The sequence below is a fragment of the Pelophylax lessonae genome (genome assembly GCF_965119305.1).
Source record: "Pelophylax lessonae genome assembly, chromosome: 12".
NCBI lineage: Eukaryota > Metazoa > Chordata > Amphibia > Anura > Ranidae > Pelophylax > Pelophylax lessonae.
The window spans coordinates 220,306,925-220,323,067 of NC_138779.1; positions in this window are offsets into that span (position 1 = coordinate 220,306,925).

A 16,143-nucleotide genomic window follows, 5' to 3' on the forward strand; every position below is an offset into this window, starting at 1 on the left:
GTGGACGGTGTCAGTAGAGCAGTGGACGGTGTCAGTAGAGCAGTGGACGGTGTCAGTAGAGCAGTGGACGGTGTCAGTAGGGCAGTGGACAGTGTCATTAGGGCAGTGGATGGTGTCAGTAGGGCAAAGGTTGGGGTCAGTAGAGCAGTGGACGGTGTCATTAGGGCAGTGGACGGTGTCAGTAGAGCAGTGGACGGTGTCAGTAGAGCAGTGGACGGTGTCATTAGGGCAGTGGACGGTGTCAGTAGGGCAGTGGACGGCGTCAGTAGGGCAGTGGACGGCGTCAGTAGGGCAGTGGACGGCGTCAGTAGGGCAGTGGACGGCGTCAGTAGGGCAGTGGACGGCGTCAGTAGGGCAGTGGACGGCGTCAGTAGAGCAGTGGACGGTGTCAGTAGGGCAGTGGACGGTGTCAGTAGGGCAGTGGGCAGTGTCAGTAGGGCAGGGGACGGTGTCAGTAGGGCAGAGGTTGATGTCAGTAGAGCAGTGGACAGTGTCAGTAGGGCAGTGGACAGTGTCATTAGGGCAGTGGACGGTGTCAGTAGGGCAAAGGTTGGTGTCAGTAGAGCAGTGGACGGTGTCATTAGGGCAGTGGACGGTGTCAGTAGAGCAGTGGACGGTGTCATTAGGGCAGTGGACGGTGTCAGTAGAGCAGTGGACGGCGTCAGTAGGGCAGTGGACGGCGTCAGTAGGGTAGTGGACGGCATCAGTAGGGCAGTGGACGGCGTCAGTAGGGCAGTGGACGGCGTCAGTAGGGCAGTGGACGGCGTCAGTAGGGCAGTGGACGGCATCAGTAGGGCAGTGGACGGCATCAGTAGGGCAGTGGACGACATCAGTAGGGCAGTGGACGGCGTCAGTAGAGCAGTGGACGGTGTCAGTAGGGCAGTGGACAGTGTCAGTAGGGCAGTAGACAGTGTCAGTAGGGCAGTAGACAGTGTCAGTAGAGCAGTAGACAGTGTCAGTAGAGCAGTAGACAGTGTCAGTAGGGCAGGGGACGGTGTCAGTAGAGCAGTGGACGGTGTCAGTAGAGCATGTCAAAGGAACTGCCTGAAGAGCTCAGAGACAGAATTGTGGCAAGGCACAGATCTGGCCAAGGTTACAAAAAGATTTCTGCTGCACTTAAGGTTCCTAAGAGCACAGTGGCCTCCATAATCCTCAAAAGGTCAAAGGAACTGCCTGAAGAGCTCAGAGACAGAATTGTGGCAAGGCACAGATCTGGCCAAGGTTACAAAAAGATTTCTGCTGCACTTAAGGTCCCTAAGAGCACAGTGGCCTCCATAATCCTCAAATGGAAGACGTTTGGGACGACCAGAACCCTTCCTAGAGCTGGCCGTCCGGCCAAACTGAGCTATCGGGGGAGAAGAGCCTTGGTGAGAGAGGTAAAGAAGTAGGGCAAAGGTTGGTGTCAGTAGAGCAGTGGACAGTGTCAGTAGGGCAGTGGACAGTGTCAGTAGGGCAGTAGACAGTGTCAGTAGGGCAGTAGACAGTGTCAGTAGAGCAGTAGACAGTGTCAGTAGAGCAGTAGACAGTGTCAGTAGGGCAGGGGACGGTGTCAGTAGAGCAGTGGACGGTGTCAGTAGAGCAGTGGACGGTGTCAGTAGGGCAGTGGACGGTGTCAGTAGAGCAGTAGATGGTGTAGGTAGAGCAGTGGACAGTGTCAGTAGGGCAGGGGACGGTGTCAGTAGAGCAGTGGACGGCATAGGTAGAGCAGTGGACGGTGTTAGTAGGGCAGTTGACGATGTCAGTAGGGCAGTGGACAGTGTCAGTAGAGCAGTAGACGGTGTAGGTAGAGCAGTGGACGGTGTCAGTAGGGCAGTTGACAATGTTAGTAGGGCAGGGGATGGTGTCAGTAGGGCAGAGGACGGTGTCAGTAGGGCAGAGGACGGTGTCAGTAGGGCAGTGGACGGTGTCAGTAGGGCAGAGGTTGATGTCAGTAGAGCAGTGGACGGTGTCAGTAGGGCAGTGGACAGTGTCAGTAGGGCAGTGGACGATGTCAGTAGGGCAGTGGACGATGTCAGTAGGGCAGTGGACGATGTCAGTAGGGCAGTGGACGATGTCAGTAGGGCAGTGGACGGTGTCAGTAGAGCAGTAGATGGTGTAGGTAGAGCAGTGGACGGTGTCAGTAGGGCAGTGGACGGTGTCAGTAGGGCAGTGGACGGTGTCAGTAGAGCAGTAGACGGTGTAGGTAGAGCAGTGGACAGTGTCAGTAGGGCAGTTGACGATGTTAGTAGGGCAGGGGATGGTGTCAGTAGGGCAGAGGACGGTGTCAGTAGGGCAGAGGACGGTGTCAGTAGGGCAGTGGACGGTGTCAGTAGGGCAGAGGTTGATGTCAGTAGAGCAGTGGACGGTGTCAGTAGGGCAGTGGACAGTGTCAGTAGGGCAGTGGACAGTGTCAGTAGAGCAGTGGACAGTGTCAGTAGGGCAGGGGACGGTGTCAGTAGAGCAGTGGACGGTGTAGGTAGAGCAGTGGACGGTGTTAGTAGGGCAGTTGACGATGTCAGTAGGGCAGTGGACAGTGTCAGTAGAGCAGTAGACGGTGTAGGTAGAGCAGTGGACGGTGTCAGTAGGGCAGTGGACGATGTCAGTAGGGCAGTGGACGGTGTCAGTAGAGCAGTAGATGGTGTAGGTAGAGCAGTGGACGGTGTCAGTAGGGCAGTTGACAATGTCAGTAGGGCAGTTGACGATGTCAGTAGGGCAGTGGATGGTGTCAGTAGGGCAGTGGACGGTGTCAGTAGGGCAGTGGACGATGTCAGTAGGGCAGTGGACAGCATCAGTAGGGCAGTTGACGGTGTCAGTAGGGCAGTGGACTGTCAGTAGGGCAGTGTTTGGTATTGAAGGGGTTAAAAATGAATTAAATGGCGTTTTCAGTTTGCGATGCTCAGCCGCGGTTCCACTTTAATAAATACATGTAATAATGATGACAGAGCTGCATTAATCTGCATCTTTTAGATCTGCTTTAAATTAATTTATTTCAATGCGAGCCATTCACGTACCCAAATCTGATTCAGTCTTGGCCTCTTGTAGCCCAGAAGTGGGGGGTAAATCTCCGTAATGGGACACCAACGTGGCGCGGCTTCTAATTCTTCCCTATGCCACCCAAAAACTAAAGCAGGATTTGACTTCAGATACAATTAGTGACACATCCGTACAGACACAGCTCAGCGTGAGATGGATCAATAATCCTCCTTTGCCGCCGCCTTGGTAGAGGACGGACCCCGCCCCCCATTAGGCGAGATTTTGAGAAGTAGGATTTATCGCACTCATTTACGTGTTTATCACCCTCCAGATGCTGCAACACAAGTCCGCTGAAGACTAAAATCTGCAAAAATGGTTTCTTTGAATTTGCAAGGTAGAAGCAATTACAGCCCCCCCTCACCCCTTGGCTCTTCTCCATAAAATGCCCATTTAGTCAGGAGGACAGAACCAATCCAATCATTTTAAAGATTAAGTTTAGCTAAAAAAAAAAAAAATCTCTACAGCTTTAATCTCATCACTTACCTGTAATGAAGGATGCCCCATGTTGTGCAGGATCTTAAGCCTGAAGAAATCCAGGAAGAGGACAGGGCATCCCTGCACAGAAGATTTCTCTAGGATTCAGAGACAGGAAGAGGACGGGGCATCCCTGCACAGAAGATTTCTCTAGGATTCTGAGACAGGAAGAGGACGGGGCATCCCTGCACAGAAGATTTCTCTAGGATTCTGAGACAGGAAGAGGACGGGGCATCCCTGCACAGAAGATTTCTCTAGGATTCAGAGACAGGAAGAGGACGGGGCATCCCTGCACAGAAGATTTCTCTAGGATTCAGAGACAGGAAGAGGATGGGGCATCCCTGCACAGAAGATTTCTCTAGGATTCAGAGACAGGAAGAGGACGGGGCATCCCTGCACAGAAGATTTCTCTAGGATTCTGAGACAGGAAGAGGACGGGGCATCCCTGCACAGAAGATTTCTCTAGGATTCAGAGACAGGAAGAGGACGGGGCATCCCTGCACAGAAGATTTCTCTAGGATTCTGAGACAGGAAGAGGACGGGGCATCCCTGCACAGAAGATTTCTCTAGGATTCAGAGACAGGAAGAGGACGGGGAATCCCTGCACAGAAGATTTCTCTAGGATTTAGAGACAGGAAGAGGACAGGGCAATCCCTGCACAGAGGAGTTCTTCAGGATTTAGACCATCTGTACTGCTGTTCTTCCTGAAGACCCAAAGAAGTAACCATTGCAGCGCCAGAAGTTCACGGGGCATACTTGCACAGAAGACTTCTCCAGAATCCAGAAGTTCAGGGTCAGGAAGAGGATGGGGAATCCTTGCACGGGGAATTTCTCCAGGATTAGGAGACAGGAAGAGGACAGGGCATCCCTGCACAGAGGATGTAAATTTCGTTTGGGTACGGCATTGCATGACTGCGCAATTGTCAGTTAAAGTCGCACAGTGCCGAATCGCAAAAAGTGGCCTGGACGTAAGACAGCAAAATCCTCCGGTGGTAAAGTGGTTAAAAACGACATCAAGATAAAATCAATATATGTATAACTGGGCTTTAAATTGACTGGTTTCGCCTAAGCGACTTCTTCAGGACAAGCGCAGATCAAAATCGTAGCTAGATGGATAAATACAAAATATCATAAGTATGTACAGACCAATTCATTAAGACGCATTTTAATGCACACATATTTATACCATTGCAACCCCCACCAACCAAACCAAGGGAACATCTGTTCCTGAGTGCGGAATACACGGCGCAGACAAGATGAAACAGATTCAACCCAGAAAACCATTCCGCAAATTTACTCAGCGTAACATTTTTCACATTATACAAAAAAATAAATAAAAAATTGGGCTAACGTTACTGTTTTTTTTTTTTTTAACCGGTTGCCGACCGCCGCACGACTATATACTGCGGCGGTCAGCCCCGGCCAGGCAGAGTGACGTATCGGTACGTCACTCGCCTGTCACTGACTTGCGAGCCTATCGCGGGCGGGCGCGCGCCCGCCGAGGCGCGCGCCCGCCGCGGCTCGTTCACAGGCAAGTCAGTGCGTGTGACCGGCGGACTCGATGTCCGCCAGTCACACTGCGATCGCTCCTGTGAAGGGAGAAAGACAGAGCAGCTTGTGTAAACAAGCTGCCTGTCAGTTCTCCCTGTGTAAAAGTGAAGATCTGTCCGTTCTACTATGTAGAACGGTGGATCTTTGCTTTTACACCAATAGGAATGTCCCTACACAGTTAGAAGCACGCCCCTAGGACACACTTAACCCCTCCCTGTCCAATAAAGTTAACCCCTTCCCTGCCAGTGTCATTTTTGCAGTAACAGTGCATATGTATAGCACTGATTACTGCAGTAATGTCACTGGTAACCCCAAAAGTGTCAAAAATGTCAGTCAAGGGTCCGATCTGTCCGCCGCAATGTCGCAGTACCGAAAAAAAAATCGCAGATCGCCGCCATTACGCGTTAAAAAAAAAACACCAAAAATGACAGAAATCTTTCCCTTTGTTAGTAAACGCGATAACTTTTGCGCAAACCAATCAAAATACGCTTTTTGCGATTTTTTTTACCAAACATAGGTAGCATAAAACAAATTGGCCGAAAAATGTTAAAAAATTTTGATTTTTACTTTTTTTTTTGGGGAATTTCATATAAAAAAATGTGAAAAATATTGTTATTTTTGCAAAATTTACGCTCTTTTTTTGTTTATAGCGCATGATCAAAAAATCGCACAGGTGATCAAATACCACCAAAAGAAAGCTCTGTTTGTGGGAAAAAAAGGACGTCAAATTCGTTTAGGTACAGCGTCGCACGACCGCGCAATTGTCCGTTAAAGTCACGCAGTAAAAAATCGCAAAAAAACCCCTGGTCCTTTAGCAGCCAAATCCTCCGGGGCTTAAGTGGTTAAATTTTAAAAAAAAGTGTATTTTATCCAGAAAAAAAATGCCTTTGTTAGACCGCTGTGCAAATATGGTGTGACATGAGGTATAGCAAAGATCACCATTTTATTCTCTAGGGTCTCTGCTAAAAAATACAGTGGGTACGGAAAGTATTCAGACCCCCCTTAAATTTTTCACTCTTTGTTATATTGCAGCCATTTGCTAAAATCATTTAAGTTCATTCTTCTTCCTCATGAATGTACACATAGCACCCCATACTGACAGAAAAACACAGAATTGTTGACATTGTTGCAGATTTATTAAAAAAGAAAAACTGAAATATCACATGGTCCTAAGTATTCAGACCCTTTGCTGTGACACTCATATATTTAACTCAGGTGCTTTCCATTTCTTCTGATCATCCTTGAGATGGTTCTACACCTTCATTTGAGTCCAGCTGTGTTTGATTATACTGATTGGACTTGATTAGGAAAGCCACGCACCTGTCTATATAAGACCTTCCAGATCACAATGCATGTCAGAGCAAATGATAATCATGAGGTCAAAGGAACTGCCTGAAGAGCTCAGAGACAGAATTGTGGCAAGGCACAGATCTGGCCAAGGTTACAAAAAGATTTCTGCTGCACTTAAGGTTCCTAAGAGCACAGTGGCCTCCATAATCCTCAAATGGAAGACGTTTGGGACGACCAGAACCCTTCCTAGAGCTGGCCGTCCGGCCAAACTGAGCTATCGGGGGAGAAGAGCCTTGGTGAGAGAGGTAAAGAAGAACCCAAAGATCACTGTGGCTGAGCTCCAGAGATGCAGTCAGGAGATGGGAGAAAGTTGTAGAAAGTCAACCATCACTGCAGCCTTCCACCAGTCGGTGCTTTATGGCAGAGTGGCCCGACGGAAGCCTCTCCTCAGTGTAAGACACATGAAAGCCCGCATGGAGTTTGCTAAAAAATACCTGAAGGACTCCAAGATGGTGAGAAATAAGATTCTCTGGTCTGATGAGACCAAAATAGAACTTTTTGGCCTTAATTCTAAACGGTATGTGTGGAGAAAACCAGGCACTGCTCATCACCTGTCCAATACAGTCCCAACAGTGAAGCATGGTGGTGGCAGCATCATGCTGTGGGGGTGTTTTTCAGCTGCAGGGACAGGACGACTGGTTGCAATCGAGGGAAAGATGAATGCGGCCAAGTACAGGGATATCCTGGACAAAAACCTTCTCCAGAGTGCTCTGGACCTCAGACTGGGCCGAAGGTTTACCTTCCAACAAGACAATGACCCTAAGCACACAGCTAAAATAACGAAGGAGTGGCTTCACAACAACTCCGTGACTGTTCTTGAATGGCCCAGCCAGAGCCCTGACTTAAACCCAATTGAGCATCTCTGGAGAGACCTAAAAATGGCTGTCCACCAACGTTTACCATCCAACCTGACAGAACTGGAGAGGATCTGCAAGGAGGAATGGCAGAGGATCCCCAAATCCAGGTGTGAAAGACTTGTTGCATCTTTCCCAAAAAGACTCCTGGCTGTATTAGATCAAAAGGGGGCTTCTACTAAATACTGAGCAAAGGGTCTGAATACTTAGGACCATGTGATATTTCAGTTTTTCTTTTTTAATAAATCTGCAACAATGTCAACAATTCTGTGTTTTTCTGTCAGTATGGGGAGCTATGTGTACATTCATGAGGAAGAAGAATGAACTTAAATGATTTTAGCAAATGGCTGCAATATAACAAAGAGTGAAAAATTTAAGGGGGTCTGAATACTTTCCGTACCCAGTGTGTATATATATATATATATATATATATATATATATATATATATATATATATATATATATAGATATATATATATATATATATAATGTATGCTAAAAAAATATATAATGTATGGGGGGGTTCTAAGTAATTTTGTAGCAAAAAAATACTGATTTGAAAAAATACAAATGTCAGAAATAGGCCTGGTTAATATCCTTAGCATATGGGGGGGGGACCAGTTTGGACATAATAGAACATTGTGTTTTAGATAATGTTCCTTTAATGGTCCTCTTACAGTTCCTGTATAAAATAGAATGTTCTGGGCGCTCATATCATCTCATCAGGAAATACAACCTTCCATCGCTTATCACAACCATCCATTAGGGTAAAGAGCATATGAGCGATCTTATAAGCATCGCTGTCTCTTCTCCTATGGCGTGCGGATGTGCTCGCTGTCTCCATAACGTGTGTAAAGCCTCCACGATTGGTTATTTATGTTCCAGCAGAAAGCAGCGAGCATTATAAAGTTTGTTCCCTGTGGTGCATTTGTGTGAAGTGTATTAAAATGTCAGGCCATACCTCAAGCTGATGTGTTTTATATGTTGTTTAGTCTTCTCCGCACTCCCTCGGGTAAACCTAACAGTGTTTAACGTAATAGCATCTGCTTACTTGACAGCTTCAGGTATCTTTTAATAGGACCATATATCAATCTTACAAGGTATTCCGCCAATGACACCTCGGCGTACAGAAATCTTTACATCGCGCCATCTCATATTGCTCTGATAGTCATTAGTGGCTTGGATCGTTCGCGTTCCCTGGTAGATGTGCGCATGGCGTAGCGTGATCTGTAGGATAACCTCGCCATAATATGCGATTTATCAATGACTGATGGAGTTCATCGTACAATCCGCTCGCAGCTTCATGGATAACCCTGATTAAACCAAACTATTTGAATGGCCCATCTGCTTTAAGGACGTGGGCGCCCCACCCCCTTATAACCATCCTCAGCTCCCCGATTTATCAGTCACCACTCATTGGTGAGATTCAGTGGTCAATGGAGGTCTTAAAGGTTCATTCCACCTATTAACAATAATCAGCTTTCTATGGAGGTCAAAAAGGGTCATTCCAAACAATGTTGATAATCAGTGTTCAACTAAGGTCTTAAAAGGTCATTCCAACCAATGCCGATGATCAGTGTTCAAAGGAGGTCTTAAAAGATCATTCCAACCAATGCTAATAATTTGTGGTCAGTGGAGGTCTTAAAGGATCATTACACCCAATGTTGATAATCTGTGTTCAATGGAGGTCTTCAAGAGTTGTTCCACCCAATGCCCATAATCAGTGTTCAATGGAGGCCCTAAAGGGTCATTCCACCCAATGCTATTAATTTGTAGTCAATGGTTGTCCTACAGGGTCATTCCACCCAATGGTAATAACCAGTGTTCAATGGAGGTCTTTAAGGGTTATTCCACCCAATGTTGATAATCCGTGTTCATTGGATGTATTTAAGGGTCGTTCCATCCAATGTTGATAATCAGTGTTCAGTTGATGTCTGAAAGGGTGATTCCACCCAATGTTGATAATTAGTGTTCAATGGGTGTCGTTAAGGGGCATTCCATCCAAAGTCGATAATCAGTGTTAAATGGATGTCCTAAAAACATAAGTTCATCCAATATTGATAATCAGTGTTCAATGGATGTCCTAAAACATAATTTTACCCAATCCCCATAATCAGTGTTCAATTAAGGTCTTAAAGGGTTATTCTAACCAATGCTGATGATCAGTGTTCAATAGAGGTCCTAAAGGGTCATTCCACCCAATGCTAATAATTTATAGTCAATGGTTGTCCTACAGGGTCATTCCACCCAATGGTAATAATCAGTGTTCAATGGAGGTCTTTAAGGGTTATTACACCCAATGTTGACAATTCGTGTTCAGTGGAAGCCTTTGAGGGTTATTCCACTCAATGTTGATAATCAGTGTTCAATAGATGTCCTAAAAACATAATTTCACCCAATGTTGATAATTAGTGTTCAATGGATGTCTTAAAACATAATTTTACCCAATGTTGATAATCAGTGGTCAATGGAGGTCTTAAAGGGTCATTCCACCTAATGCCGATAATTAGTGGTCAGTGGATGTTTTAAAAGGTCATTCAACCCAATGTTAATAATCAATGGTCAATGGAGGCCTTAAAAGGTCATTCCACCCAATGTTGATAATCAGTGTTCAATGGATGTCTTAAAAGTCATTCCACCCAATGCCGATAATCATTGTTCAATGGATGTCTAAAAGGGTCATTCCATCTAATGTCGATAATCAGTGTTCAATAGATGTCCTAAAAACATCATTTCACCCAATGTTGACAATCAGTGTTCAATGGATATCTTAAAACATAATTTTACCCAATGCTGATAATCCGTGGTCAATAGAGTCCTAATAACTTCACACATGTTGTTCTACACGGTGTCTCTTTGTGCGAGGCTGCCATGTTGGTCGAGGCAGGGTTTGCTTTCTCGTGTCAGAGCTGACCCATTATTGACTGGTGGGGTAAAGATCAAGCAGCAGGAGAGGAGAAGGACCCAGATCCACAGAACAGATGAAGCAGAAACAGGGAGATCCCTACACTGTAGATCCTCTGGTTAAGCTATCTCTCCAGCTAGGAGAACAAAAAGCAGCACTGGAGTTTCATCACTAACACCCCCTCTCACAGTCTCATAGGGGAACATGGAACAGCTGAGGCTGCCAATCACCTGCTGTGTGCTGGAGAGGGGCCTTCTACCGGGATCATCTCCTGTCTGCATAGACTGTTAGAAGGGACTGCGGATAGCAGAGGAATGAGAAAAGAGACAGAAATCACACTGGGTGCTTTGGACTGAGGCATATACACACTATAGAACAAGTGTCAAACTCAATTTTATTGTGGGCCACATCAGCATTATGGTTGCCCTCAAAAGGCCGGTTGTATCTATAAGACTATATAAATGTATCTACTCTTTATATTATTAAATAATTGCCTCTGCATATAATTATTCCTGGTTTTAGCAATAACTTAAGACATGGATGCTAAACCTGTGGCCCTCCAGCTGTTGTGCTATTTCCAAGTCCCATGAGGCATTGCAAGGCTGACAATTACAAGCATGATTCCCAAAGGCAGAAGCATTATGCGACTTGTAGTTCCGCAACAGCTGGAGGGCCACAGGTTGAGTACCCTTGACTTAAGACATGGGTGTCCAACCCGCAGCCCTCCAGCTGTTGCGGAACTTCAAGTTCCATGAGGCATTGCAAGGCTGACCATTGCAAACATGACTCCCAGTGGCAGAGGCATGATGGGGCTTGTAGTTCTGCAACAGCTAGAGGGCCACAGGTTGGACACCCATGACTTAAGACTTAAGCTGTGAAGGTCAGGTGCAGATCAGCACAGAGTGCACTCACACTCCTGTAGCAGACGATGCAAGTCTGAAAAGGAGGGTCGCACACCGCTGGTATCATCCACAAGAACTAAGTAGCATAAAGTGCACGGTCTGGAGGAGGACCACTAGGAGGCCTGGAGTCAGCTGCCAGAGTCTGCTGAATGCGGAGACTGGGGAGGCGGAGATGAGGGGGGTGCAGCACCTGCACAGGTGTCAAACCCAATGACATTCTGGGCCTCATCAGCATTATGGTTGCCCTCAAAGGGCTGGTTGTATCTGTAAGACGAGATGTCCAGAGCACCCCACTCCCCTTACATCAGGTGTCAAGAGCCCCCCCCCCCCCCACTATCAGCAGGGCCAGATTAACGTAGGGGCTATTGGAGCTGCAGCTCCAGGCCCCTACCTTTTATATAGGCCCCGGGTTGGCCATATTCACTGTTACCGCTCTTCTGTCACTTGTAAACACAGAAGTCTGGCTTCTATGCTTGCTTCCCCAGGCAGCACCCTCAGAACCTCCCCACACAGCGTGAAGGCCGGACAAGGAGGGACAGTTGCCGATGCATGGATGTGTTCAGAGACAGCATCCCATGTGGAATTAGGCATGCATGGCTGCACCCTTCCTCCTCTGGGTGCATGCCAAGGCACGGCCCTTCAAAATCCTCAGCACCAAGCCCATGATGCTCTTAATCCGGCCCTGACTATCAGAAGTCAGGAGTCTCTCACTCTACCTTACAACCCAGTGCACACCCCTTACCTTGTGCTGCTGCTGGGAAGAAGCAGGGGTGGATATGAAAAGCAGAAAGTGCAGGGTTTGGAGAAGGGCTGGAGTCAGCTGCCAAAGTCTGCTGAATGCTGCGATCAGGGGAGACGGAAAGAGAGAGAGAGACACAGGATCTGTAGGAGGAGTTCTGTCATCCTCTCTGCTGCTGACTGCTTAGACAGGGGGGGGGGGGGGGGACAGAGATGAGCCTCTCCGTGGCTGCAAAGAGAAGTGCAGGATCTGGTGGAGGAGTTCTGTCCTCTGTCCTCCTCTCTGCTGCTAACTGCTGAGAAAAGGTGTGTGTGGGGGGGGGGGGGGGTGCCGCAGCTGCAGGAGAGGTGCAAGGGCAACAAGAAATGGACTGGCGGGCCGGATTCTGGCCACAGACCTCGTTTTTGACACAGGTGCTAAGAAGGATATGCTTTGTTTATTTTAGTCTCAGAGGTTATGGAGGGCATCACCACTGCGAGGATGAGAGCAGGCAGGGGGCGGGGCAGTGGCACAGAGTCTGTAGACACTCAGCACAGCAAGGATGGAGAATGACAAGAGTTTGCAACTAATGTTACAAATCTTTTTACATCTTTCTTATACATTTTATCTTCCACCATGCAATGGCTGCGAGTAATTAGTACGCGGGATGAACCAGTAGCGTTCTGTAACTCCTAATTAGATAATGTTGCAATACTTAAACACGTAACCTAAAAAGAAGTTCCATTTGTTTGACTTAATCAGTTCAGATCTCAGAACTTGCTTGTTTGATCTCACTCAGCTCATCGGCTCCTGGAAGTTTCTTTTTATGTCAGAATATCCCATCATTCCAATCTTCCATCTCATACCCCTATGGTAAGATCCTCATCAGTGAGTCTGGAGAACATCACAGCGCCTTGCTGTATTTTTCTGTTTTCCCCGATTCCCTCTTCATGAAATCTCTATACCCTCCATCCTTCACTAACGGGAGTCGCAGGGGAATACCGCCGCCGCCACCTTAACCAGCAGTTCTGTCTCAGGCTATTAAATGTTCTGCATTTTACAGCTTTACACGGCACACATACAAAGCTACGTGTCAGAATATTCAGATTCTCGTTGTGCTTAAAAGGACCCCATGAAAGCGTCCCAGTGGATATCCGGATGAATAAAAGATTTCCTAAAATGGATCTTAATGCACTTGTGACTGAGAGACGTAAAAAAAAAAAAATTAAAACAAGTCAAAGACAAGCAGGCTGACAGGTGTCAGTTCATGGCGCTCAACAGCGCGACGTCTAAGTGTAATTTTAGTTTTTTTGTTTCAATAATTTTTATTGAGTTTTTCAAAAGTAAAAAAAAAACAAGAACAGAAACATGAATGACAAAAACAAAGGATAACAAGAATGCATCCCCACTAATATCAATAATAGACAGTATGCATACAAGGCTAGGGAGACACGCAGGTCTCCAAAATAGGATAGGAGAAAGTGATCGATTAACCACTTAAGCCCCGGAAGATTTTACCCCCTTCCTGACCAGGGCCTATTTTGCGATTCGGCACTGCGTGACTTTAACGGACAATTGCGTGGTCGTGCGACGCTGTACCTAAACAAATTTGACGACCTTTTTTCCCACAAACTGAGCTTTCTTTTGGTGGTATTTGATCACCTGTGCGATTTTTTGATCATGCGCTATAAACAAAAAAAGAGCGTAAATTTTGCAAAAATAACAATATTTTTCACAATTTTTTATATGAAATTCCCCATAAAAAATGTAAAAATCAAAATGTTTTAACATTTTAGGCCAATTTTTTTTTACCATATGTTTGGTAAAAAAAAAAAAAAAAATCGCAAAAAGCGTATTTTGATTGGTTTGCGCAAAAGTTATTGCGTTTACTAACTAAGGGAAAGATTGTCATTTTTGTTGTTTTTTTTTTTAACGAGTAATGGCGGCGATCTGCAATTTGTTTTGCGGGACTGCGACATTGCGGCGGACAGATCGGACCCCTGACTGACATTTTTGACACTTTTGGGGTTTCCAGTGACATTACTACAGTAATCAGTGCTATACATATGCACTGTTACTGTAAAATTACACTGGCAGTGAAGGGGTTAACTTTTTGAGAGGGAGGGGCTATGTGTGTCCCTAGGGGCGTGCTTCTAACTGTGATTGGATGTGGCTTGATGTGTAAGAACAGTGATCAACGGTCCTACATAATAGAACTGTATGATCGCTATTCTTACACAGGGGAGAATGACAGGCGGCTTTGTTTACATTAGCCGCCTGCCTTACTCCCGGTGTAACGGACGATCGCGAGTGACCGGCAGACATCGGGTCCGCTGGGCACACGCGCGGGAGAGTCCGTGACCGAGCGGGAGCGCGCCTCTGGCGGCGCGCGCTCACTCCCTAGAGCCTCACAGGCTAGCGACGTAGACCTACGTCGCTTTGCCTGTGAGGGGCTGACCGCCGCCGTATATAGTCGTGCGGCGGTCGGCAAGTGGTTAAGCAGTAGGATCCGCCAAATGAACTAGGTGGTCAAATTCAAAGATATGCAACATACCAGAACATTATAATGTGGAAACTAGGGTCGCCACCCCGATGGGAACTTACTGTGTCTGAGGGGGTGGGCCATATGTCCTTCCAAGTTGACCATAGTGCAGTGGTACGCGCTAGCATACCGTTACTGGATGCCATCAGAGACTCATAGATGTAGTGAGTGTGAGTTATGTCGATCGTTTCTTTAATGGAAGGGGGTACGGGGGATTTCCAGTGTCTGGCTATAGTCAATGTTGCTGCAAGGAGTACATGAATAGTTGCGGTAATAGCATGGTGGGGGATAGAGTTTAGGTCTAGATGCGATAGGGCCAGTGCAGGATTAGTCATTTTTATTTTTGATCATTCACACAGGAAACATTACTAAAGTAACCTCTAAAGTGATTCTAGAAAAGGGGTAACCTCAGGAATCTCCGAGCCCATGCCACTGGAGGAAAAGACAACTTTACGGGATAAGAAGCAAAAAGTCTGAATGTTTTTGGAAGGCTCTTTGGGCAATTACGGTTTACCCACTGTCCTGACTACACAAGTGTAGCCACCCTGCCTTAAGCATTTGATATTTACTAGGTACCTCCTAGGTATGTGCTAGGATTAGATGGATACACTGTGTTGCCAAAAGTATTGGGACGCCTGCCTTTACACACACATGAACTTTAATGGCATCCCAGTCTTAGTCTGTAGGGTTCAATATTGATTTTGCCCACCCTTTGGCAATGCTACTACAGAAATACTGCATGCAATATATAGGTAGCACCCTACAGGTAGGTGCTATGCAAATGTATAGTGGGCCTTGTCTGCCTAACAGCAGGGCCATGTTTTCTTTTTGTTAGGGTGTCATGGCTTCCAGGTGTGCCTGCTGAGAGGGGAGTTTCCCCGCTGAGCCCTGTGAGAGGCTTCTCATAGGGCAGTGGAGGAAACCCAATCAGGGGACACATTCAGGCTTGTATCTACCCCAAAAAGCAGATTATGCCGCAAGGCAGTGGGTATAAGTTTGAGGGAAGTGCGTGACACAGGGTCTTTGGCAGGAGCAGATTCCCAGGAGGGAGAGAACGGCTGTCTCTCCTCCTGTCTGAGGAAGCGGATGTCTCGGGGTGTCGCCTGAGAATCCATAGAGTGCTGAGTTGTGCTGAGGGGATCCGTTGTGCGAAGAACCAGTGGAGAGCGAGAGAGGTCCAGTCCCAGGAAAGCCTTCACAGGTCGCGAGTACTGAGGATTGCCCCTGGGGGTCTTCCCGAAGTGTTAAAGGGGGACCACTCCGGAGAAGGTTCTAGGATCCAGTTCTCAGCTAGCTGGAAAGGGGGTACCTGGGTTGAGGACCCTGAAGTGACAGAGGGGGATACCTAGTCAGGGGACGCTGAAAAGTTAAAGGGGGCACCTGAAGTTTGGGCCCTGAAGAGACAGTGTGCAGTGTCTTAGTTGAGAGTTGCAGCCATACAGGATTTCACAACAGTTTACCTCAAGCCAGTGCAAGGCTGGGGGAAGAAGTTAGTGACTTTGCAGTACAGCAGTGTTCGTAGCTCAATTGGCACTTTTCCACTGCAAGTACCGGCTCGGCTCCACTCGGCACTGCTTGGCCCAGCTCGGCTCAGTTTGCTTTTCCACTGCGTGGTACAAGTCGGCACCTTTCAGCACTGTATAGGATCTACTCGGCTCTGTTTGCTTTTCCACTGTTGTAGTACTTTGTACTAAGTGGGTGGGATTACAACGATTCTCTGACCAATCAGTGGCTAGTAGTAACAAACAATCAATGCTGCATGCAAAGGATTGTGGGATATGGTATCGGTACGACCTGGTTGGAACCCCAAGGTGGTACCGTTTAAGTGAGCTGTA